This window comes from Odocoileus virginianus, unplaced genomic scaffold (assembly GCF_023699985.2).
Source record: "Odocoileus virginianus isolate 20LAN1187 ecotype Illinois unplaced genomic scaffold, Ovbor_1.2 Unplaced_Contig_16, whole genome shotgun sequence".
NCBI lineage: Eukaryota > Metazoa > Chordata > Mammalia > Artiodactyla > Cervidae > Odocoileus > Odocoileus virginianus.
Window position 1 is genome coordinate 913,118 of NW_027224333.1, and position 26,432 is coordinate 939,549.

A 26,432-nucleotide genomic window follows, 5' to 3' on the forward strand; every position below is an offset into this window, starting at 1 on the left:
TTTAAAGATAACTCCCTTTAATTGTCTAGATAGAAAATTACAATATTAAATTTTATAATTTTTATTTAAAAAGTCTTAGTGATTGATAGCAGCAACTGCTAAACTATCAAAAATAATGGTTACACTGTACATTATTGCCATCCCTCTCACCTTGAATAAAGAAATATCCCCTAGGGCTGTACTGTGCTTTATAATGGCTATTAGCCACATGTAGCTTTTTAAATTCAAATGGATAAAAATGAAATAAAGGTAAAAATTCAGTTCTGTAGTCAGAGTGGTCACATGTCAAGTGCTCAGTAGCCATAAGTAGCTAGTGGCTGTCATATGGGACAGTGCAAAAGAAAAAAATTCTGTCATCGTAGGAAGTTCTAGACAATGATGTGCTAGGGTGTGGCTCTTGGCTTTCAGTGTGTGAGGTGTCAACAGCGACATCCTAATGGGCATTATTACTATTCTTTAATTCTTTAAGGAAGTATGCGTTCATTTTTATCTCTTTTGTTACCTCTTGAAATGTTCATATGATCTCTTTCTCATTAAAGTATTGAATCCTGTGTCCGTGGATTTCCATTTACTGAGCTATCCTAATATTTCTGAAACAAATCATCCTGGATTTGGGATTATTTTTATTCTAAAGTATTAGAAGATTCTATTTATTGCTTTATTTTAATGTTTTATTTTGAAGTTCGTGAGTGACACTCTAAAACTTTTATTAAGCCCATGAAGTTTTAGAATTGAGGCCGTAATTATCTCCAAGAAAGAATTTGCTAAAATGCGGAATTGCTCCTCAGGAGACATCAGAAGAATTCCCTCAATAGGTCTGTAATTTCTTAGCATTCTTTAGAATTCTGAGTTTGTGATGGGGAAGGTCACTTAAAACACTAGATTTCTTCTCTTCTTAAAGAATTGGCTAAGAGAAGTTGTCTCTTCCTTATTGTTGAGGTTTTGAAGTTTTCTTCTCTTTATTGTTTGATTAGTATTATCTTGTTTAGAGTGAGGGTGAGTTCTCAGAATGCTGGATATATGCACCATTGTTGTTGTTGTTTAGTAGCCCAGTCATGTCCAACTCTGTGACCCCATGGACTGCATGCAGCACACTAGGTATTTCAATACACCCAATCCCCAGTAAAATATAAGCAATGTAAACTTTTTGTTATTTTAGATAGCTGCCTGAAACTTAGAGTTGAGTATGTAGATATCACTGTAACTAATATATTTGTGACATTCATATTAATTAAGATATATTCTGTGCTTTAATTAGGCACTTTCAGGAAAATTAATGATTTTATCAGATTGTTTTCATCTCAGTTTTTAATTAACTTGGCATGATTTGTTCATTAATTTTTACTAAAATGCCATCTGTAAATGCATTTTTCTTCTGTTTCAATAATTCAGCTTCAAATAAATGCGGGCAGGAGAGATGAAAATATTCATTTCAAAGGTTGGATAAATGGAATCTTCAAAGGTATTAGAGGTATTTGCTCTGGGCACAGGACAAGTATGTTCAGCAAGTCTGTGTCACTCCTCGTGCATACTAAGTTGCTTCAGTCGTGTCCAAGTCTTTGCAGCCCCATGGACTGTAGCCCAGCAGGCTTCTCTGTCCATAGAATTCTCCAGGCAAGAATATTGGAGTGGGTTGCCATTCCCTCCTCCAGAGGATCTTCACCTGACCCAGGGATCAAACCTATGTCTCTTATGTCTCCTGCATTGCCAGGCGGGTTCTTTACCACAGTGACAGATTTGTTACATAGGCTACCTTAGACCAAAAGGGAGCCATAGAAATGGGGAGAAAGAAGCAATATGATTGAGATGACAAGAGGCTTTCAATAAAACCGAGCAGACAACTAATACACAGCAAGCAATGCAACACAGCATGTAAAACAAGTTAAAATATAACCAGGGGAAAAAATCTAGTACTTAAGTTAAAGAAAGTTCTAGTAGAAAGTTCTACAATGGTAGAATCAGGGTGATTGAAATTTATATCAGTTCTAGCAAAAAATAATTGACAGTATCAGTTGACTTAAAGCTCTAATAGGAGGCAAGTATAACTTGGGAACTAAGCAGTGTACTCTGAGGCTACATTAATAGAATCATAGCATTTACAATGGAAAAATCATTAGAATTGCTGTTCTCTGCACTGGTCAGAACACAATCAATAAAGGAGAGGTATGAAATAGCTAGATTTAAAACATGCACACATATGCACACACATACTTGTGTATGCACACACACACAGTGACTCTCAGTCCATTCACCGAAAAGCTTATATATAAATGTCCTGATTTAGTAAAAGGTGGCATTAGAACATTCCAAGGGGTACCTAAACAGCTTTTTTTTTTTAATTTTTAATTTATGTTTGGCTGTGTTAGGTCTTCACTGGTGCACAGGCTTCTCATTTGGTGGCTTCTCTAGTTGAGGAGCACTGCTTTAGGGCTCACAAGCTTCAGTAGTTGTAGCACATAGGCTCAATAGTTGTGGTTCCCAGGCTCTAGAGCACAGCCTCAGTAGTTGTGGCACACGGGCTTAGCTGCTCTGTGGCATGTGGGATTCTCCCAGACCAGGGATTGAACCCATGTCTTCTGCATTGGCAGGCAGACTCTTTACCACTGAGCCACCAGGGAAACCCTAAACAAGTTTAACATAGCTATTCAACCATAGCATCTGATGATGGGTTACATATACATTTTCTGTACAGTCAGTAATTAATAAAGCATAATAAATATGCCCAGAAATGTATTATTTCATTAGCAATAATCAAAATATCGGAATTGGTTGCTTTTCAGTTTAAATTAAATTAAAGTACTTTGGTTTTACAGTCATCTTTCAGCATGTTCAATTGTTTTAACCAGTTTATTTTTGTAATCGTTCATGTTGGATACAGTTAATGTATTTTGAAATTGAGCTGCCATTCACTTAACTCTTCCTATGTCCCTCCTGGATTACCATAACCACTTTCCACTCCTTTAATTGATTTTGCCTCCCATATCAAATGTAAACTATTTAAAAATATATATATGTGTGTGTATATATATATATATGTATATATATATATAAAATCAAATCATATAATAGAATTGTTTTGGCAATTTATGAATGTTTGCTTTTGGTCTAAATATCAGTACTTAATATGAATTAAATTTCAACTTCATTTTTAATTTTAAATACTGATCTATCTGATCTGCTTTTTAATTTGTATTGAAAATTTTACTCATACTTATTAAAGTTTCATTTCTCTTTCATTTACAATTTAAATGTTTTTTGAATTGCTTGTTGTAACAGAAAGACTGATAGTCCATTAAAAATTAGATAAATTGCTTAAAATAGAAAAACTGGAGAGTGTCTTTTAAAAACATCCAGACTAAAATCAGAAGTAGCTGAAACAGTCTTTTTATATTAAAAATGCCAATTTTTTAATTAAAAATAGTTTTCCATATGGGAAGTTTACCTTATTTCTCTTTTGCCAGACTTTTAGCATATTTAGAATTCTTATGCTACCTTTACTTAACCTAAATTTCAGATAATATGTATCAGTCACTAAAATCTAACATTCCACTTAAAACCATTAAAGTGATTAAACCTACAATGGTTAGATTTGGTGTTTTTGGCTTCTTGGAAAATTAACTTTTGGCAAATTGACCTTGTGTGAAAGCTAAGAGAAATCCTAACTTAAGTTTATAAGACATGAAAAGAACCTTAAGGAAGATAGTTTTGAGCTATTTTCTACAATTTTCAGAGTGGATAAAAAGAAATGATTAATTATGATAAAATGAAGGCTTTAGACTAGCTGTGTAGGTTCATTTTCTCTCATAAGGAACATGAATATCAGGCACCTAATTGATCAAAGGGACATTTCTCCTGAGTTCTAAAACTAATTGGTTGCCTGCATAAACACCAGCCTTGGAGAAGTTTAATCAGAAACTCATTCAGTTTTTTCAGTAAGTGATCTTTGAATGAAAAGAGGATCTTTTGCATACCTTCTTACCATGTTAAATTTACCCCCCTGGTATATAGCTAGACTCACCTTCTGCATTACTTCCCCTGAGATTAGCGCAGTTTAGATTCCAAAGTAGAAATGATCCCTGTCATTTGCCAGAACAAAGGGCTCAATAACATAGGATTCTTCTGAAAATATAGAGCAAGCCAGCAAATGAGCACCTCCTTTGTGCAAAGCAGGTCCTCAGAGGTGAATTAAATTCAGAGAAAGAAAAGTAAAAATAGGATAGAATGTTTCATGAAGGCGATCACTCTTAAGACCCTGCTCATAGCTCCAAACTTGCTGTTTTTAGTGTGTTTGCCACGTTCATTCATTAGCCAGGGCGCAGGGTGAGGGAAGAGACAGGGTGGACCCTGACTGTTCTGTTGCCATAGTGATGACATTTGAGCTTCTTTGGAGTGGTGAATCTGATTAGTCAGGTCAGTGTTTTCCCTCATTTCACTTCCTTACACAGGGAAAGAAACTCTGGAAAAGACAGTTGCATGTGGATTTGTATTTGACTAAAGTGTAAATATTTTTCACGCCAGTTCATCTATGGATTGGTAAAACAATCCACAGCCCAGTTGTATCATATATCACTTTGCCCGGATGGCATGGTGAATGGCAGTGTTAAGCCAGGGGGTAGAAACAAACAGCCTGCTTGGTGCTAGAGTAGCTAGACCTCAGTGACCTTTGCCACCTCCTATCCAGGTCTTCCTTCTGGAGCTTCAGTGAAAAAGAGTCAAAGTCTCTGTGTATTTGTGTTGATTGGGTGGCCAGCTCCTAGATAATCTCTATTGAAAAGAAAAGGAGTGGAAAAAGAAAATGAGGGCGTTAAACGTTGTCTTTGTTTGCTTAAAAATGTATGTATTGATGGCCAAGCCAAATCCAAGGTATTCTAGGTTCTTGCGTGCTTCATTGAAAGAAGGGATGAAAAGGGGTCCCAGTGGGCATGGGAGTCTATCTCATAGAAGCCAGCCTTGTCATCTTTGGGTTTTAGAAGACCTGTGACAGGGAGTCCCAGGATACCAGGAAACAGTGGGGAGGGAGCCTGCTTCTCCCTTTTTTCCTATCAATTACCTTTGCTTGGTGGCCCTGATTAGATAAAGCTTATTAGCAAACAGCCAGCAGACGGTGCTGTTTGGTTTAGCACTAAATTGAGAGCTTCCTGGTTTTTGTTTTCTTTTCTTAAGGCACTAAGATAAAGAGAGTTTCCCTTTTATTTTCAAAAGCCTGATCCTGTCATCAGGTCTATCTAAATACCACTCCTTGCTGTTAGGAGGGGGTCCTCACAGGTCATCTCAATACATTTTTTAAGTTCAGAGCAAGAAAAAAAGAAAATAAATTCATAGGCCTCTTTTATAGCCTTAGTATCATTTTCAAGTGATAAAACAAGTCCAAGAAAAAGTAGATGCCAGCCTTCACTTTCCCTTCTTGCACGCAAACAGATGCCCCCCACCCCCACCCATCACTGTCAGTTCTCCAAAGTGTGTTGTTGCCATATTGTTTGTTTCATGGCTCTTCATTGCTCATCTGCTCACAGAGAAAAGGAACTCATTGAGGTTTATAGAAACTATTATATAAAAATTGGCAAATATTGTAAAATGAACCCTCACAAATTAACAGAGGGGAAGGGTGTGTGGGTAACCCTGTTGGGAAGGTCCTCTACAGTTGGTGCCTGGGACTAGTCCTGCCATGTCACCCCTGGGGGGAAGTGAGGAGGAGGATGAGGCTCTGGATCTCTAAGGATCATTCCAGAACTAACATTTTTGAGCTGCGGGCTTCCTCCATGGCTCAGCGGGTAAGGAATCTACCTGCAATGCAGGAGACACAGGAGAGACATGTTCAATCCCTGGTTAGGAAGATCCCTTGGAGAAGGAAATGGCAACCCACTCCAGTATTCTTGCCTGGGAAATCCCATGGACAGAAGAGGCTAGCAGGCTACAGTCCGTGGGGCCACAAAGAATCTGACATGACTGAATGACCAAGCATAACAGGGCTTCCCTCATAGCTCAGTTGGTAAAGAACTGCTTGCCATGCAGGAGACCCAGTTTGATTCCTGGGTTGGGAAGATCCCCTGAAGAAGGAAATGGCAACCCACTCCAGTATTCTTGCCTGGGAAATCCCATGGACAGAGGAGCCTGGCAGGCTACAGTCCACAGGGTTGCAAGAGTCAGACACGACTTAGTGACTAAACCACCACCACCACCATTTTTATATTCTATTTAATGGTAATTGAGCTTCCAGAAAGGATTAAAGTCAGCACCATGGCCTTATCTGTCCAGGGGCTAAAAAAAAATCCTTTCCAGTTTCCTGAAGGTAAACATACAGTTGGCTCCGGAAATCCTGTACCTTTGGAACCTGAAAAGTCACGAACATTCCTGATACATCCCCTTTGCTCAAAAGGGACATTATTTCTTGATTGCTAAAAGACAAGTTGGGTTGTTATTAATGATTTTTGAAATGTCTATGGCTGGCATTTTCTTTTTGTTTCTTTTGTTACAGAAAGGGCTATTTTCAGTTTTGTAGGCTTTTAACTGGTAATTAGGTTGGAGGGAAGTTCAAGATAGAGGGGACATATGTATACTTATGACTGATTCATGTTGTTGTAGGGCAGAAACCAACACAACATTGTAATGCAGTTATCCTCCAATTAAAAAAGAAACTGATGAATTTATTAAAGTGACAAAAATAAAAATATCCCTCAAGCTCCAAGTTCATCTTGCAGATATTCTTTTTCTGCCTATAATTCAAATAACATTTTTGTATACAATAAGAATAAATAGTTTTGTGGAGGGTTTTGATTAGTGGTGACTTAACTGAACCTCAACTCAAACAATTGCTCTCATTTCTAAACTTAATTAGCTAAAATTTTTTGTACATTTTAATCTACTTTTATGAGGTTAATACATTCTGTTTTCTGTTTAACCATTCAAGTATCTATCTAACTGGGCAAACTTACAACCCTAATAGGCAAAATCTTTCTAAAAATCTCAAACAATTTTTGTAAATGTAATACATGCATTCATTTATTCAATAAGCACATATATTTAAGTTCATTACCACTTGAACTTGAAATGTTTCAACTTATTACCTTTAAAATATTAAACTATTTATACTTTTATGATTTAAATGTTTCAGTGGTTGAGTTTGTTAAATTGCAGTATCCGTACTTATTTAAAGAACTGAAAGTTCACCTTGAGAGTCCAATATTATTTACCAAACAGTTAAATTCTATTGTACTTTTTAATTTACAATCACAAGTCTGAAATCAATTTCACAATGAAAATTTGAATCAAAAGGCTGATACATTTAATCACTTGACAAATATTTACTGAATAAGCAAACAGGTCCATTTTATAAAATGCTCTTAAAAATTAAAAATGCTTTCAATCACATTCCCAGATTGTCATTACAATTGCTAAATGTGTTCCTAAATTTAAAACAAAAGAATTAACCCTATTGTAGGGAAAGAAAATTAGTCAAGATGGTGTGATCAGGCTCTCTTGCCCAACGGCCTCTTGCTCTTGCCCCACGTTTTGTAAATAATGACTATGTAACAGCTGAGATCACTTATAGCACTGTGCATGTGCATCACGAGGTACTTGCTTGGTCATGGGCTACTTTGTGCAGTATGCCTGTATGAGCTTCACCATGAAAGCCCTGGCTGCTGCTGCATTGGGGCTACATTGGAGCAACATCATGGTTATGTTATGTGAGGTTATGTTATGACTGCTGCTCCAGGTGCTGCATCATCAGGGAGAGAGGCTATGTTATGGCTGCCATGCCAGCCATAGGAGTTCCTACGGCTCCTCAAGTCTTCTTCCAGCCTCTTAGCTCACACCTTGCCTACCCTGGGTTCAGCAAACAGTGTGGACAGTGTGAACAGCAAGACAGTTGGTGTCACGAACAGGATCAGCAGTACACCTATGAAATTCATCTATTAACTCAACTGAGTTTCCATCATGGGTTGACTGAGGTTGTTAACTTGGTGGCTTCTGGGTTAGAGATTTGATGCAGGATGTAGGACATGGAGGCTGCAGTGATCCAGGGTGTACACCACACTAAGCCTCAACCAACATCCTTGTTTTAGAATCACTGTGTCAACCTGTGATCTTAAATCCACTTCATTACCCATTTCTTTTTTTATCACTCCTTTTTTAAATTGGAGTATAGATGATTTAGACTGTTGTACCAGTCTCTGCTATACAGCAAAGTGACTCAGTTATACACATAAAGACATTCTTTTTTATATTCTTGTCCATCATAGTTTATCACAGGATACTGAGTATAGGTCCCTGTGCTCTATAGTAGGACCATTCTAAATGTAATAGTTTGCATCTGCTAACTCCAAACTCCCAGTCCAACTGTCTCCCTACCCCCTCTCCATTCATTACCTATTTCTTTAATTTTATTTAGGTTAAAAGAAATTGACTTTCTTTGTATTGTCTTTCTGGCAAAAAGTCTTAAGATATTTTAATTCTTCTGATCTGGTTCTAAAGATAATTTGAAGTTATTATTCCATCATATCCTGAGTTAGTCTCTTTTTTTTTTAACATTTCTTTCCCTTTTTTTCATTTATTTATATTAGTTGGAGGGTAATTACTTTACAATATTGTAGTGGTTTTTGCCATACATTGACATGAATCAGCCATGGATTTACATGTGTTCCCCATCCTGAATGCCCCTCCAAACCTCCCTCCCCATCCCATCCCTCTGGGTCATCCCAGTGTACCAGCCCTGAGCACTTGTCTCATGCATCCAACCTGGACTGGCGATCTGTTTCACACTTGATAATATATATGTTTCAATGCTATTCTCTCAGATCATCCCACCCTCGCCTTCTCCCATAGAGTCCAAAAGTCTGTTCTATACATCTGTGTCTCTTTTTCTGTCTTGCATATAGGGTTATCGTTACCATCTTTCTAAATTCCATATATATGCATTAGTATACTGTATTGGTGTTTATCTTTCTGGCTTACTTCACTCTGTATAATGGGTTCCAGTTTCACCCATCTTATTAGAACTGATTCATATGTATTCTTTTTAATGGCTGAGTAATATTCCACTGTGTATATGTACCATAGCTTTCTTATCCATTCATCTGCTTATGGGCATCTAGGTTGCTTCCATGTCATGGCTATTGTAAATGGTGCTGCGATGAACATTGGGTACATGTGTCTCTTTCAGATCTGGTTTCCTCGGTGTGTATGCCCAGGAGTGGGATTGCTGGGTCATATGGCAGTTCTATTTCCAGTTTTTAAGGAATCTCTACACTGTTCTTCATAGTGGCTGTACTAGTTTGCATTCCTACCAACAGTGTAAGAGGGTTCCCTTTTCTCCACACCCTCTCCAGCATTTATTGCTTGTAGACTTTTTGATAGCAGCCATCCTGACTGGCATGTAATGGTACCTCATTGTGGTTTTGATTTGCATTTCTCTGATAATGAGTGATGTTGAGCATCTTTTCATGTGTTTGTTAGCCATCTGTATGTGTTCTTCTTCTTTTTTTTTTTTTCATCTGTATGCCTTCTTTGGAGAAATGTCTGTTTAGTTCTTTGGCCCATTTTTTGATTGGGTCATTTATTTTTCTGGAATTGAGCTGCAGGAGTTGCTTGTTTATTTTTGATATTAATCCTTTGTCTGTTGTTTCATTTGCTATTATTTTCTCCCATTCTGAAGGCTATCTTTTCACCTTGCTTATAGTTTCCTTTGTTGTGCAAAAGCTTTTAAGTTTAATTAGGTCCCATTTGTTTATTTTTGCTTTTATTTCCAATATTCTGGGAGGTGGGTCATAGAGGATCCTGCTGTGATTTATGTCGGATTGTTTTGCCTATGTTCTCCTCTAGGAGTTTTATAGTTTCTGGTCTGATGCTTATATCTTTAATCCATTTTGAGTTTATTTTTGTGTATGGTGTTAGAAAGTGTTCTAATTTCATTCTTTTACAAGTGATTGACCAGTTTTCCCAGCACCACTTGTTAAAGAGGTTGTCTTTTTTCCATTGTATAGTCTTGCCTCCTTTGTCAAAGATAAGGTGTCCGTAGGTATGTGGATTTATCTCTGGACTTTCTATTTTGTTCCATTGATCTATATTTCTGTCTTTGTGCCAGTACCATACTATCTTGATGACTGTGGCTTTGTAGTAGAGCCTGAAGTCAGGCAGGTTGATTCCTCCAGTTCCATTCTTCTTTCTCAAGATTGCTTTGGCTATTCGAGGTTTTTTGTATTTCCATACAAACTGTGAAATTATTTGTTCTAGTTCTGTGAAAAATACCGTTGGTAGCTTGATAGGGATTGCATTGAATCTATAGATTGCTTTGGGTAGTATACTCATTTTCACAATATTGATTCTTCCAATCCATGAACACAGTATATTTCTCCATCTATTTGTGTCCTCTTTGATTTCTTTCATCAGTGTTTTATAGTTTTCTATGTATAGGTCTTTTGTTTCTTTAGGTAGATATGCTCCTAAGTATTTTATTCTTTTTGTTGCAATGGTGAATGGAATTGTTTCCTTAATTTCTCTTTCTGTTTTCTCATTGTTAGTGTATAAGAATGCAAGGGATTTCTGTGTGTTAATTTTATATCCTGCAACTTTACTATATTCATTGATTAGCTCTAGTAATTTTCTGGTAGAGTCTTTAGGGTTTTCTATGTAGAGGATCATGTCATCTGCAAACAGTGAGAGTTTTAATTCTTCTTTCCCATCTGGATTCCTTTTATTTCTTTTTCTGCTCTGATTGCTGTAGCCAAGACTTCCAAAACTATGTTGAATAGTAGTGGTGAGAGTGGGCACCCTTGTCTTGTTCCTGACTTTAGGGGAAATGCTTTCAGTTTTTCACCATTGAGGATAATGTTTGCTGTGGGTTTGTCATATATAGCTTTTATTATGTTGAGGTATGTTCCTTCTATTCCTGCTTTCTGGAGAGTTTTTATCATAAATGGATGTTGAATTTTGTCAAAGGCTTTTTCTGCATCTATTGAGATAATCATATGTTTTTTATCTTTCAATTTGTTAATGTGGTGTATTACATTGATTGATTTGCAGATATTAAAGAATCCTTGCATTCCTGGGATAAAGCCCACTTAGTCATGATGTATGATCTTTTTAATATGTTGTTGGATTCTGTTTGCTAGAATTTTGTTAAGGATTTTTACATCTATGTTCATCTGAGTTAGTCTTAATTCTTTGGTTCTTTTCCTGTATGGAAGGTTCCCACATGTCCACATCAGCTGGAACCTTCGAGTTGCTGCCCCTAGAGACAGCTGAGAATCTGCAGTTGACCACAGGCCCCCAAAACACTTTCAAAGACCAGATAGGATTTCTCAGTCTCAGCACTGCTGACATTAAGCACCAGATCATTCTTTCTTGTGGGAACTTCCCTGTGTCCTGTAGTGTATGTACAATACAATACAATAGTGTGTGTTCAGTCATGTTTGACTCTTTGCAACCCCATGGACTGTCACCCACCAAGGCTTCTCATGCCCATGGGATTTTCCAAACAAGAATACTGAAGTGGGTTGCCATTTCCTCCTCCAGAGGATCTTCCCAACCCAGAGATCGAACCTGCATCTCTTGCATCTCTTGCATTGGCGGGCAGATTCTTTACCAAGTAGTGCTACCTAGGAAGCTTCCTAAATATCCTCTGTCCACTAAATGCCAGTACCATCCCCCTTCTCATTGTGACCACCGAAAATGTCTCTAGATATTACAAGATGCCCTCTGGTAAGCAAAACCACTTCTCCTACACACACACACACACACACACACATTGAGAACCACTAGCTCAGGGCGGTGGACTATCTACCAAACACAGTAGCAGAGAGATAGGACCATTTATGCCATGACTCTGCTGTTCTTTTCTTATAACCTATCAGTGCCCTCAGATGGGCTCTCTGCCTGCCTCCCCTTGGGTGTCTGAGTATCTATCTGCACCCTGCTTAGACTCTAAGGTAGGAAGGTCTGCTTTGGGGAATTGAGCACCATTTATTGTGTGTGTGAGTGTGTGTGTGTGTGTCTTTGTCTTTCAGCCTTCATGACAGTAGATAGCATGCTTCCTAGATGAAAGGGTTCCGTGTCAGCTTTTAACTTTGTATTAACAATTGTTACTCAAAATCTGCTGTTGAAAACATCCATTTATTTTCATGTAGTATCAGGAAGTGAGCTTTTAGAAATGCTGAGGTTTCTACACATACTCATTGTCCAAATCAGGACTCCAGTTTCATGTGAATTTCTTGACTCTGTCTTTCTTCACATTAACAGTGATGAACTGGATTTTTTTTTCCAAAGCCCACCTTGGCCACACTTTTGGTTAGGATGGTTTGAAACTCAAAATAATCAAAATCAGGACAGTCAAAGAAAATCCAAAGTCTTAAAAACTGAGGATACACACAGACTCAGAGATGAAAGGGAATCTTTCGGCTTCATCTATCACATGATACATGATAAATCATTTCTTTTCCAAGACCAGAGGAACCTGCATCTTGCCTCACAAAAGAGATACACCAGAGTCTAGCTTTATCTCAGAATACCCCCCCTTTGAAATTAAAGGCAGGTTAAATTACCCGATAGAATAAATGTCACACTGGGAGATTGCTGAAACCCATCTTAGTAAATGAAATGTTTTTAATGATGGAAACCTGGAAGAAATTCACCTTGAGCTAGTTTGCTGGGTGGCAAGCTTGATGTTCTCATGGAGGTCTTCATGAACCATTCACCAACATCTGCATGCCAAACTCAGCTTGCACGTGAATACTTCCTTAGCATGTCAGGACAGCTGTGTTCGTGTGAACTCTGTGGACTTGCATGCCTTTCTGTAACATGTTTCTTATGGGCTGAGCATGTTAGTTGGTTTTCGCAAGGGTGAACCAGAACAATTATTGGATTGGTGTGTGTTGCTATTAACATGAGGAGGAGCTAAATAAACATGGTGTTGGAGTACACCTTAATGATGAGTTTTCAGAAGCCAGGGGGAGATTCCACATGAAATGGGCAGTTGGGCAGGGGATATGTATTTCCTTTGAATGTTCCTGTTGTATGTTTGTATGTTCCTGTTGGCTCTTATTTGGGAAACAAAAAATGTATTGTCTAATATGGTCACCATTAAAACAGGAGTGAGTGACATGCAAATAGATGGAAATACTGTTATATTGGTGCTACAGAGACCCAGTGTCAATATATATGAAAATAGCAGAATGAATGTCCTAAGCAGAATAATTAGAATGAAAATGAATTAGATTTCTGGCAGAATTTAAACTCAAATGTCTGTCCTGCAAATGCTAGGGAACTTTGGACCATGCAGATACATAAAATAAATAAAGTGAAACTGAAAGTCACTCAGTCGTGTCTGACTCTTTTCATGACCCCATGGACTATATAGTCCATGGAATTCTCCAGGCCAAAATACTGGAGTGGGTAGCCTTTCCCTTCTCCAGGGGATCTTCCCAACCCAGGGATTGAACCCAGGTCTCCCTCATTGCAGGCAGATTCTTTACCAGCTGAGCCACAAGGGAAGCCCAAGAATACTGGAGTGGGTAGCCTATCCCTTCTCCAGTGGATCTTCCCCACCCAGGAATCGAACCAGGGTCTCCTGCATTGCAGGCAGATTCTTTACCAACTGAGCTATCAGGGAAGCCCAAAATAAATAAATCCCAATCTTATTATTGTCCTACACAGAAAGTTTAAAAAATTCTAATATTTAAAAGCAAGCCCAAGTGATATTTACATAGTGTGGATATTATATTAAAGAATATATTTGAACTTTATTGTGCCTTATTTTGCATTAATATCAGCATGACTTTTGTCTTATAATTTATTGTTTATAGTAAGTGTCTGCAAACTATGGCCCAAGTGCCTTTGAATACAGGGTTTTATTAGAACACATCCATACATATTTTTTTACATATTGTCTGTGGTTGATTTTGTGCTACAACGGGCAGAGTTTAGTAGTTTCAACAGAGACCATATGGCTCACAAAGCTGAAAATATGTACTCTTTGGCCCTTTCTAAAAAAGGTTGCTTGCTCCTCAGCAAATCGTTTGATGATCCATTGCAAACTGAGATAACTTCTGTATCTACGACAGAAAGGAAGGAGAGCATTTTCTTGTTGTCATTGCTTTACACAGAGTGGGTCATGGGTTTAGTTAGAAAACATATCAGTTATATCCAATACTTACTTGAAGGAGTTTATGGAAAAGAAGGGAAAGAAAAAATGTTCACTTTTTAAGGAGGACATTTAATGATCTGCCATATTTGATTTTCTTTCAAAAGAACTTAATGTTTGAAAATTTGTCTATAACATGAAACTTGTGTCCAGAGCCATATAAGTAGCTCAGTGGGACTTAGAACTTCTGATAAATCATCATTTTTGGGCTCTGAACAAAAAGAATGTTAGATTCTATACTTGAATTTTTCAGAAAACCTAAGGCAAGGTAAAGAGAGGAGTTTATGTAAGTGAAACCAGAAGAAAATGAGCAAAAAATTAAAAGAAAAAAAATCGTGGAATACAAATAATGACTCAAGTATAAATAGATGTTTTCTTGAACATTGTACTGAATAAAAGTAACAGCTAACATTTATTGTTCTACCATATGATAGGTAAATTACATACTTTACCCATTAACTCCTACTCTTCAAGGTGTGCTGTGCTCAATTGCTCAGTCATGTCCAACTTTTTGTGACCCCGTGGACTGCCATGGGACTCCGTGCCCACCAGGTTTCTCTGCCCATGGGATTTCTCAGGCAAGAATACTGGAGTGGGTTGCCATTTCTCTACTCCATGGAATATTCCTGACCTAGCTATTGAACCTGCATCTCTTGCATCTCCTGCATTGACAGGAGGATTCTTTACCAAGTGTGATAATTCTGGCTTTACAGATGCACATAGTGAAGCTCTGAAAGACAAGGGAACTTTCCCCCTGAATAAATATTGAGCCATCTGACTCAAAAGTCAATCTGTTTCTATTAGGATTCTCTTAAGATTATGTTGTGTAACATTGTATTGTTATATCACATTTAAAAATAATCTAATAGACCACTCCTGCTTAATACCGTAAACCAAACCTATCTGATAGTGATTTAATGATATATCAGTCAGTTAATACCGCATTACAGACCATCCCCACATGTAGTGCGTTAGAACAGGTATGATTTATGATGTTTCTCAAGTCCACTCCAGTGTTCTTGCCTGGAGAATCCCAGGGACAGAGGAGCCTGGTAGGCTGCCATCTATGGGGTTGCACAGAGTCGGACATGACTGAAGCAACTTAGCAGCAGCAGCAGCAGCAAGTCTGCTGATCAGTCTTGGCTTACTGGTCTTGGCTTGGGGAAGACTCTGCTACATTCTTCTCTTGGGACCAGCAGGCAAGCCCAGGCATCTCATTTTCCTGGCAAAGGCAGAGTTGCAAGAAAGTGGATGGAAACACACAAGGCCTCTTGAGTCCTTGGCTTAGGACTGACACTGTATCACTTCTGCCTCCTTCCATAGGCTGAAACAAATCATATGGCTAGGTCAAGAGACAGAGAAGTATAGCCTGCCACCAGTGTACCATGGCAGAGGGCTGGGATGCGGGAAAAATGAAGGATCAGGGCCAATCTTCCACTCATATATTGATTAAAATTAAAAGGACTATTCCAAATGTTATACATTTGAATTATCTGAAATCCAGGTCCAGAATTATGCTTATTTTCCATTGTAATTACCCTGTAACCAAAGAGGTAATGTTCTCTACCAAGACCTCATGACAGGAACATCTGAGGTGCACATGGAGAATTCTGGAAACACAGCTTCACAGAGTTCCTTGGACCCTTTTCAAACACCTGAGTCCTATTTCATACTAAACTCTTCCCTGAGAGTAGCCAGCTCTTCATTGTACTTGGTCAGAGAACACAACAGTGCTTGTTGGAGCACATTGGACTTCCCTGGTGGCTCAGATGGTAAAGCGTCTGCCTACAATGTGGAAGACCCAGGTTCAATCCCTGGGTTGGGAAGATCTCCTGGAGAAGGAAATGGCAACCCACTGCAGTATTCTTGCCTGGAAAATCCCATGGACAGAGGAGCCTGGTAGGCTACAGTCCATGGGGTCACAAAGAGTCAGACACGACTGAACGACTTCACTTTTACCAGTTAAGGAAAGTAGCAAATTCTCCACCTATAGAAGATTTACAAGTGCAGTGTGCATGTTATGGATGTGTACATGTGCACATGAGAGGGCAAAAAGGGAGCAGGGAGTGAAAGAATGGAATGCAACTTCCACATAATTAGACTGTTGTAACAATTTGCTTGAAAGTCCTAGGCTGCATTTTGGTAAAAGGAATGACTTCCTTACTGTTAGTTGCTCTGAGTAATAGAGAATGGTTTGATGCCAGCCTTGTGATAAGATAACTTCCTGCCATTCTCAGGTACTTACGCAGTCACTAATAGAAAATAAAACTGATCATGAAGCTTAGAAAATAATTTTCCAGGCAGGAAGTATTGATTGGTGGGAATATTCTATAGATTCTTCTCCTGCCGGAAGAGCAGACAATTCTGGACTTTTCCCAATGATTACCCAAAGTTTAGAGCAACCTGGTTTTTTCAAGATGAATGCACTTTCCCTTTTTTATTTCATTTTATTTTTTGACAAGACAAAGACAACTTCATATTAACATTCTTCCCCCAACACACACACACCCAAATAATCTAGTGGAAAAAAAAATGCACATGAGATGTTTACGGGTACAGAATAAAAAGGAAATGTAAATTTTAACATTTTCTTTGTTTTCTGAAGAAAATAAGTGTCCAGGAAAATATGTCATTTCACAGTTTTGGAATGAAGTATGTAGTTTATAGTCGGCTTCTCTGATGGCTCAGAGGGTAAAGAATCCACCTGCAATGCAGGAGACACAGGAGACTCAAGTTTGATCCCTGGGTTGGGAAGATCCCCTAGAGGAGGGCATGGCAACCTGCTCCAGTATTCTTGCCTGGAGAATCCCATGTACAGAGGATCCTGGTGGGCTAAAGTCCAGGGAGTTGCTAAGAGTTGGACACAACTGAGTGAATAAGCATGCATGTAGGTTATATTACATTCTTCTTGTATCTTTAGGGAGAGGAGATCTTAACTAGGTAACAAAGACCTAACTAGTCCTCCTCTCCCTAAAGGTAGGAGAAGAGCAGAGGGCAGTATTTACCATGACTACATAAAGATGGTGCAGTCATAGATTAATGAAAGAAACTATGTGTACTTTTATTTCTCCTGAGTGGAACCCTTCACCTACCCTTGACTATCCAGGGCTCACATCACATTCATGCCTGAGCCTTCATCTGTCAGGAATGTGCTTGGTGGTTGACTTGATGCAAAGTGTTCAACTCAAAAATGGATTGGTTTGTAAAAGCATTTCCCAGGATGGCATGTAGACTGTGCCCTTGAGGCTGGGCATTCTGGAAGGGGAGACCTGTGCTAAGTGGGCACAGTGAAGCTGTGAGATTACATTGAAGAGGACAGGAGTCCTCGGGGGTCAGCTGAGGGTCCAACCAAGAGTTCCCTTAATCCTCCTCTTTTTTCAAATGGAAATATAATTGATTTACAGTATTTCAGATATACAGCAAAGTGATTCACTTCTACATAAGCATATATTCTTTTTAATATTCTTTTTCATTATAGGTTATTATAAAATATTGAGTAGTTCCCCTTGCTATAAGTATGACCTTTTTGGTTATCTGTTAATATTGAAGATATAACAGTATGTAAATGTTAATCCCAAAGTCCTAATTTGTTCCTTCCCACCCCTTTTCCCCTTTAGTAACCATAAGTTTGCTTTCTATGTCTATGAGTCTGTGTCTCTTTTAAAAATAAGTTCATTTGTATCATTTTTTTAAGATTCACATATAAACAATATCATATGATATTTGTCTGACTTCATTTACTGCGATAATATCTGGGTCCATCCATGTTACTAAATGGCATTGTTTCATCCCTTTTAATGGCTGAGTAATATTTCATTGTATATACATACCACATATTCTTTATCCATTCATCTGTTGATGGACACTTATGTTGTTTCCGTGTCTTGGCTGTTGTGAATAGTGCTGCTACGAATATGGGGATGTGTGTATCTTTTCAAATTAGACTTCTTGTCTTCTCCAGATGTATGCCCAGGAGTGGAATTCCTGGATCATATGGTAGTTCTAAGTTTAGTTTTTTGAGAAACCTCTATACTCTCCTCCATGGTGGCTGCACCAACTTACATTCCCACCAGCATTGCCATTGGGCTGCCTCTTGCCTAATATATATAGCAGGTGAATTCACTTGCCTGGAATACTTAGTATGACTATTTTTAAGTCATGCTTTACCAGCCACCCTGGAAAAGGGAATGGTTTACCCACTCCAGTGGAGAATTCCATGGACAGAGGAGCCTGGTGGGCTATAGTTCATGGGGTTGCAAAGAGTCAGACATGACTGAGCAGCTAACACTTTCACTTTTACCAGCCACAGAGACACTTCTTTTGCTAGAGAACCGAGTGCAGAGGTGACCTGGAAGAGAGGAGTTCAAAGTTGTGCACATGAAATGGGGGCAGAGAATCATGTATGTAGCAGGCAGCACAGTGATGTCAGTGACAGAAGTGACTAGGAGAAACCGGGGATGGCAGCGGGAGAGGGGAGTGGAAGGCGAAGTGAAGGTGCTCTCTGGAGCAGGGAGACTACACAGGTGCGCTCCCAGGGTGGTAGGTAAAGTAAGGCGGCTGCACAGATGGGCAGAAAGTGACTAAGGTGACCTTGCCCATGGGCATCATTCACCACAAGCCTTCCTTACCTCACATCACATTGGAAATCATATTGATGTGTTTCCAGTCACCTCACACTGCAGGGGAAAGTTCTGAAAAAATCATCAATTCCAGTTGCCTCACAGCCTAAAGGCAGCACAAGCAAGTTGAACCTACCACCTCACTCTCCCTCCAGTATTCAACTAGAATGATGTACACATATGTTATCCACATCCCTTGAAAACAGAGTATTTACTGTCTGGGAGCTTCTGCGAATAAAACAAGCATTTTACAGGATGAAAGATGCAAACTTGGAAAGGTTACGTGTGGGGAACATCTGTAACCATCTGCTGGCCAGTGCAAAATCAATTAACTGTGTACAGATTTTCAATAGTTCATTTCATCTGCTTGTTATGCAGATAGAATTTGTGATTTGCATTCTTTAAATTTTAGCAGCTTTTCTTAAAGCTTGAGAAAACGTTCACTCTATTTTAATTACATGTGGAGGAGTCTGGCATGGTAAAAAGTACCAGTAAAGATTGTTTTCAAGAAGACATATGGCCATTCGGAGACCTAACAAAGCTCCTTGTCTGTGGCCTGCAGAATCAGATGAGGGTTAATCAAGAGAATAAATAAATCAGTTTAGAACAAAGAAGCCTTGTATCTTGTCTTGATAGATAAACTGATCTTCAATGCAAAATATAAAGTGACTTGTGAGAGCGGTTGATGCATATTAATATGGCTTAACACCATTACCAGGATTAATAAATTTTTGAGTTGTCCCCAAATCTATATTTGAATGACTATTATTTTTCTTTCTTGTACATAATAAGTTAGTCAAAATGGAAAACCTGATTTATAGATAACTACATGGTTCTAAATAGCAGGCTTGAGCAGAACATTCATTTCTTTATTTGGATAGAGTTCCATTCTCTGCTGAAAAGTAAAATCCAATAATAAGCCTGTCCAGCTTAAACTCTGATATATTTTTAAAAAGGAAGAGTTCAGATGTAAAGTTTCAATAATTAAAAAGTTCTTTTCTAGTGAGATAGTTTCAGAAATACTTAATTTACCCCCAAAATGACATAAATATTTCCCACACTCCTTGGAACTGCATGCATCCACCTCAACAATCATAGTAATTACTCATTTCACTTTTATTATGGAGACAACTTTTTTTAAGTTCCATCCCATCGATATTGCATATGGAGATCATTTAAACCCATCTTTGGAAAATTTTTTTAAGGGTTGCTTGTCAACATTTTCCTGATGGCACTGCTAGTGCCAGAGGCACATACCATATTTTATGTGGTCCCATAAAAGGACATCATTTTCATCCATCAAGTCAGTAATCCAGTTCCAACCAACCTCAACTGCGGTAGTGAGGGTCATGAATCCAACTGTGACCTGTGCATCACCAGTTTCAGCACACTGCGACACTTGTTAGACATACAGGTTCTCAGGACCCCCGCCCCAAATAACTGAGTCAGAAATGCGGGAGGTGGAACCCCAGAAACTGCTTTGACAAGCCCACCATGCCAAGGTGTCTGGGTGCACACCAGAGGCAGTCAAAATGTTGTAAAGGAGACTGAAAAGTCCAGGCACTCCAGGCAAAGAGGAGATTTTTCAGCCAGAGAGCTTCAGAGAGGAAGTGGTTTTTTAATGAGGTGAGAGGCTTCCGGTTTCATAGGACAACACAGAGGTAGGCTGACCATGCCATGGGGGTCCCCTGGGAAGTTGCAGGCATCCTTTACAAGTGACTGGGACTCTTGTCATTTTCACTTCATCTGAGAGTCCCACTCTGCCATCCAGCCTTTCAGTGCATGACAGGAAGGCTCAAAATGGTTTGACGACTTCTTTTTCTCTGTAGTGCTTGTCTTTTCTCCCTGGGGGATGCTCCATTCCCACCCCTGCATGTGGCCTTGTGTTTGCATCCTTTCTTGCTCTATGCATTTGAGTGTGTGTACATCTCCCCCTTCTGATCCATGCGTAAACGACTGGACACGTAGCCTTGACCTGAGCTTGTGTGTGTGATTTCACATGGTAGGAATGTCCGGGATCTCAGGCTCCTCGTCTGTGAAGGGAGGGAGTTGGGGGCTCCCAAAGGCCTTCACTGCAAGGCCGCAGACCCCGGTATTTCCCTATGTCTGTCTTTGTTCGCTATATGATTTAGCATTGTAATTAGGGACAGTCAATCTTAATACTCTGTTCACAGTGTTTCTCCCAAAACTAAAAGCTCCTCATGAAATTTCTCCGCTTTGCTTCACACATGCCACGTCTTGATTTTAAATTTCACTACTCGTCCGTAGATGATAACATTATACTTATCATCAGATAATCTGAGAAACTTGTTTGAAAACACCTGCATAAATAAATAGCATGGATTTTTTTCCTTCCAAAGGAGATTAATTTATACAGACTACAGAAACCTTCTGTGTTGTAAATGGCTATTTGCTGTATGTTTTTAATTTTGCTTCTCCATATGAGACCGTATGTGTCCATGTGTGCATAAATATCGAAAGAGGATTATCTCCTGGGTATCTTACTCATTTCTTAAGGTGGTGTCAGGTCACCAAGAAAATTAGTGACAGATTCACATCATAGAGTGGAATTCGACTTATTACAAACTTTGGACAAAATACACCTTCTTTGTCTGCTTCTTCATAGTAAGTTTGGGTGTGCTGGCATGGGAAAGAATTTAGCAACAGAATAAAAATAAGCCATGTCCCCTTTTCACCATCTGTCCCAGCCTGATTTTTGTCCTTGAATTTCTCGACTTCACTGGGTTATCTCTGCCATTCTGAAGTTTCTGGAACTTGGTTTCTCTGAAAACCGTGACGAGATGTACTCAAAACATGCTCTGAGGCATCCACTGGTAAATTGCTGACATTCTTTCTCGCTGAACGCTTGCTCACTCCATATTTATTAGTTCATCTGAGATTCCACAACTGCCACCTGAGCTTTTATACAGGCAATAAGGACCCCTGGCTTGGGGGTTGGTGAGATTCTGATTTAGCCAGGGTCTCTCTAGTCTGCCTTGTACCAAATGTCTTTGCTAAGAAACAGATAAATCTGTTCTTTTTCTCCTGCTCCCTATGAAATGACAAGTAATTCCCCTTGCTCCATGAAAGCATCATTTGACATTTAGTTTGTTGATTTTAAAAGTTTTTTTTTTTTTTCCATGCTTGTTGCCAGATTAGATACTATCTCCTATCAGCAACTCCGGGGGGGGGAAATCTGTATACTGGACAATGGAAATGATTCCATATTCTTTATTTTTTTCTACTTTCCGTTACTATTTCAGGGAAGGAAGGAGATTTTTGTTTTCTGCAATATTCTCTCAGTTCAGTTCAGTCGCTCAGTCATGTCTGACTCTGTGACACCATGAACGGCAGCACACCAGGCCTCCCTGTCCAATATTCTCTAGGAATCCCTTATACGTCTCTGTAGCCTAATATCAGACATATTTGGATTCATGTTGCTTTTTGCTTATTTTTCCAAAGCATTTCTGTGTAAATCTTTAGTCTACAAACAAACGTCAACCACAGTCCACCTTCTAACCAGATGGATAGGATTTACACGAGCATTTTCAGGCTTATCCCCTTATGTAAATGTCACTTTAGTATGGTTTTTTCAAACTTTTCCTACAAGTTCTCTGGCATTGCATTTTGGGTATGAGAAGCAGCCTGGTTAAAAATAAATCATTCATCTTAGATTCAGACTTAAAAGAAAAAAAATTAGGATAATGTAAAGCTCAACATTTTCATATGTTTGGGGCTAACTTGTTGAATCTGGATACATGGAATACCGTCAAAATAAGGATTATGTTTGATGTATTCTACAACTGAATAATTCCGGTTTTTGAATAATGAGACTTTTCATTTGCGATGATGTGAACTTTCCAAGGGAAATGTTCCCTAGATCTGAGACTCACTGTGGAGATTACAGGGTCACCCAAAAATGGCCTTTTGGTCCCACAGGTCAGGCTAATCTCATCTGCTCCTTCACAGAGTGCATCTCACGTGAGAAATCAGTACAAAATAGCACAGGAAAGGAGGTTTTATTCTTCTCAGCTGCTCTCTGAAGTTATTTGTTTTCAAAGATAAAATTCCACTTCAGGGAATCTTATAAGATAAAATTCAAATAGAAAAATTGTCCTCATTGCGTCAACAGTTTATTTGCATTAAGGTAATTTACAAAAGCTGTCATTTTTTGGGGGGGTGTCTAAAAAATATCCCCACCTTTGTTTCTCACTGAGAAAAGCTGAAATTTGAACTCACTACTCTGGAAGACCTTCTGTATATCATATCTCGCGTGATACCTTGTGTAGCAGCCTCAGGCTAGCAACGACAACAAAATGATCTTGTCTCTTCTGTGCTAATCAGACGATTCAGTGTAAATAGATGTCAGAAAAGTCACGTGACCCAGAAAAAACGTCTTGAGTTTAATAATATCTCCCCTTAGGAATTTAGCACTCAGGCAAATACTTCACTTGCCCTCTTAAGATAATAAAACAAAAATACCAAACTGCTCTGCTTCGTTCTTCCAAACTTTTGACAGCTTCACTGTCTCTTTCAAACATCCGCCATCTACTTACTCACTGTAAGCTAAGATTTTTCACAGATTTGAGATTTGCAACAGTTCTGAAAAAGATTTGAATTTCTTACTTGGATGTTTGACAGCTCCTAAGAATATATTGTCCAGGTTATGGGGCTTCAGTAGCCTAAAGCTTCAAAGGGCTTCACTTAGGCAAAATTACATAAATAGCCTCTGTTCATCTCCTTAAAACTGTGGTTCTTAAAAGGAGATGTCTTAAAAATTACAACATTCTTTTTAGCATCCAGGTTTCTACCTACCAGTAGATATACCCATATTTCCTAAATATGCATATCTTTTGGTTACAATATAAAAATATTTTACAACTTTAAAAAAAATTTCCCCCAAATTCATTTCCAAATTCCAAGCAGAGAAATATGTTTCAGACATGGGATTTTTTTTGGAATTTTTCAAACAAGACTATATTTTCCCAACACTTTATCCTGTGAGATTTTAAATGCCTTTCATTTGAAGGTTTTTTTTTTTATTTAAGTATGTCCTGGATATGTCTAATGAATAGTCCTTGAAAACAGAGTCACCTTATTTATAAATTCAATTCTCTTTCCATTCATATGAGGAACTTTATCCTTCCTCAGGGCATATATTTAATAACCATTAATGAAATCTGAAATTATATATGAGCACTGAGACCCAAATTTGCTACTCATTTTTTTTCCAGTGGAAATTTCATAAGGGTTTTGGCATGGGAACACAGCAGACATTTAAGGCAGATGGAATAATACAGTTGGCCACAGTGGCTCCGATTGAATCATAACAGTTTATAATCAATAATTTGCTTACTAGGGAAGAGAGCCTTTTCAGCCAAGTGAACACAGAGCATACCGTTCACCCTCCTAGTTAGCAGATGACTGCCACCGTTCTGCAACCTTGTGACTCCCACTGATGTTACACAAGGAAGCTGGGGGCTCAGCGCTCATTTGTTCTGTCTTTAAGATTTCTGTTTCCACCCGCCCCTTCCCACCACAGATCCTATTCCCATTTCCCGTTCATACCACAAAAGCCGTTGGAGCAAACAGAGGCAACATGGGCCAGATTCAACAGGCATCTGCAAAAAAGGGCAGGACTTAGAGAGGCAAAGGGGCCATTCTAACTGTTTCTAGATTAGAAACTGCCAGATGAAAGGGCCCTTGCTGGGCAGACAGGAGCCTGGCCTTTGGAAGTTAAAATGCATGCATTTTTTAAAGTATGTATTTTTTTTATGTATTTCTTTATTTATTTTTGGTTGTAGTGGGTCTTCGATGCTACACGTGGGCTTTCTCTAGTTGCGGCAAGCGACTGCTCTTCATTGTAGTGCACAGGCTTCTCGCTGCAGTGGCTTCTCTTGTTACAGAGCACAGGCTCTAGGGCCCACGGGCTTCAGTAGTTGCGGTTCCCAGGCTCTAGAGCACAGGCTCAGTAGTTGTGGCACACGGGCTTAGTCACTCCATGGCATGTGGGATCTTCCTGGACCAGGGATTGAACCCGTGTCTCCTGCATTGGCAGGCAGATTCTTTGCCACTGAGCCACCAGGGAAGCCCTCAGATGAGTTTTGATTGGGCAGGTTATAGTGAAGTCCTTGCAGAACTTCCTTTTGAAGAAAACAAAATGAAGAACTCGGTAATAGACTCTAGACTCTGAGAGGTGAGGCAAGCAAGAGAAAGGCAGAAAAAAACAGGTCCTCAACAAAACAGTGTCCCCACTTGGATGCCAGTTTTGCTGAAGGGGATAGTGAAATCTGAATATGCAAGAGGCTGTAGAAGAAGAGGTCTAGGCAGTTGGCCTCCATCTGCTCTTGCAAGTTTCTGGGTGGAGGGACTGTTTGGGGAGCAGACTGACAATGCTTTCTACTAGATACATCGCCTTGTATTTTACCATTTAATCCTCTCGGTGGCTCTGTGACACGTGCATGCATGCTAAGTCGCTTCAGTTGTGTCTGACTGTTTCCAGCCCCATGAACTATAGCTCAGCAGGCTTCTCTGTCCATCAGGATTCTCCAGGCAAGAATACTGGAGTGGGTTGCCATTTCCTTCCCCAGGGGATCTTCCTGACCCAGGGATCAAACCCACGTCTCCTGCATTGGTAGACGGATTCTTTACCACTGAGCCACCAGGGAAGCTACCAGGAAAGTACTCCTTACTTTGGCATTTTTAGGGAAGACTCTTTCCAAACCACTGCTCTATGAGGCAAAATCCTTTGTGAGAGAAGCCCCCGTGTGGAAAGCTGGGTGTTTCTTCCAAAGCCTGGAGACAGGAGAGAGAGGACAAAGGCCAATTGTCAGTCAACGTCAGACCTGAAATTCTCTTATTTCAGGCAGTAAAGACCCTTGTTTGAAATGAGAAAGTTTTCTGAGCGAGATCCTGCATTGGATCTCTTTCAGCTGAAGCAACAGCATCACCAGCAGACGTCACTGTTACATTAGTGACATAACCCTGTGCCCACTGCCCATTTGGAATCACTGGCATTTCCCCTCAACACATGTGTACTCACAAGTGGGCTTCTAAATACAAACTCCCACTTCATCAGCTATCTTGCATAACTCTAGTCAAGCCAACAGCAAATGCAGGTCCGTAATTTCAAGTGTTCATGGGCAGTAAATCTGAAGATGGCCATGGATTTGAGAATGGTCCTGGGTTACCCAGCAACCAGATCTGACGCTGATGGCCATGAAGTTAGGATGGTGGCTTAGAAGCAGTGGTTGGTAGTATCTGGGCTTCCCTGGTGGCTCAGTGGTAAAGAACCTGCCTGCCAGTGCAGGAGACGCAAGAGATGCAGATTTGATCCCTGGGTGGGGAAGATCCCCTGGAAACCCACTCCAGTATTCTTGCCTGGGAAATCCCATGGACAGAGGAGCCCAGCGGGCTACAGTCCATGGTGTCACAAAGAGTTGGACACAACTGAATGACTAAAAAGAACAACAACCAGGAGAATCACAAAGATGCTTGCTAAAAATGGAAATTCCTAGGCACCTCCTCAGATCAGTAGAACCTGAATCTCTGATATGTGATCTGGAAATATGTACTTGTGAATAGTCAGATACTCAACCTGCTTTGGGAACCAAGGGGTAGAATATTTTTCTAGAAGAGTCCTTGACACAATAGCCAGTTTATTTCCAACCATCTCTTCA

At 39.4% G+C, this 26,432-nt stretch overlaps 1 protein-coding gene and 1 non-coding gene across 2 annotated transcripts in view; both read left to right on the plus strand.

The window, feature by feature from the left end:
• Nucleotides 1–26,432, plus strand: part of MID1 (midline 1) — a 395,950-nt gene that overhangs the window by 49,227 nt on the left and 320,291 nt on the right. The window lies entirely within an intron of this gene.
• TRNAC-ACA (transfer RNA cysteine (anticodon ACA)) lies at nucleotides 15,889–15,960 on the plus strand. Its single transcript has one exon. It is a non-coding gene; the product is annotated as a tRNA-Cys (tRNA).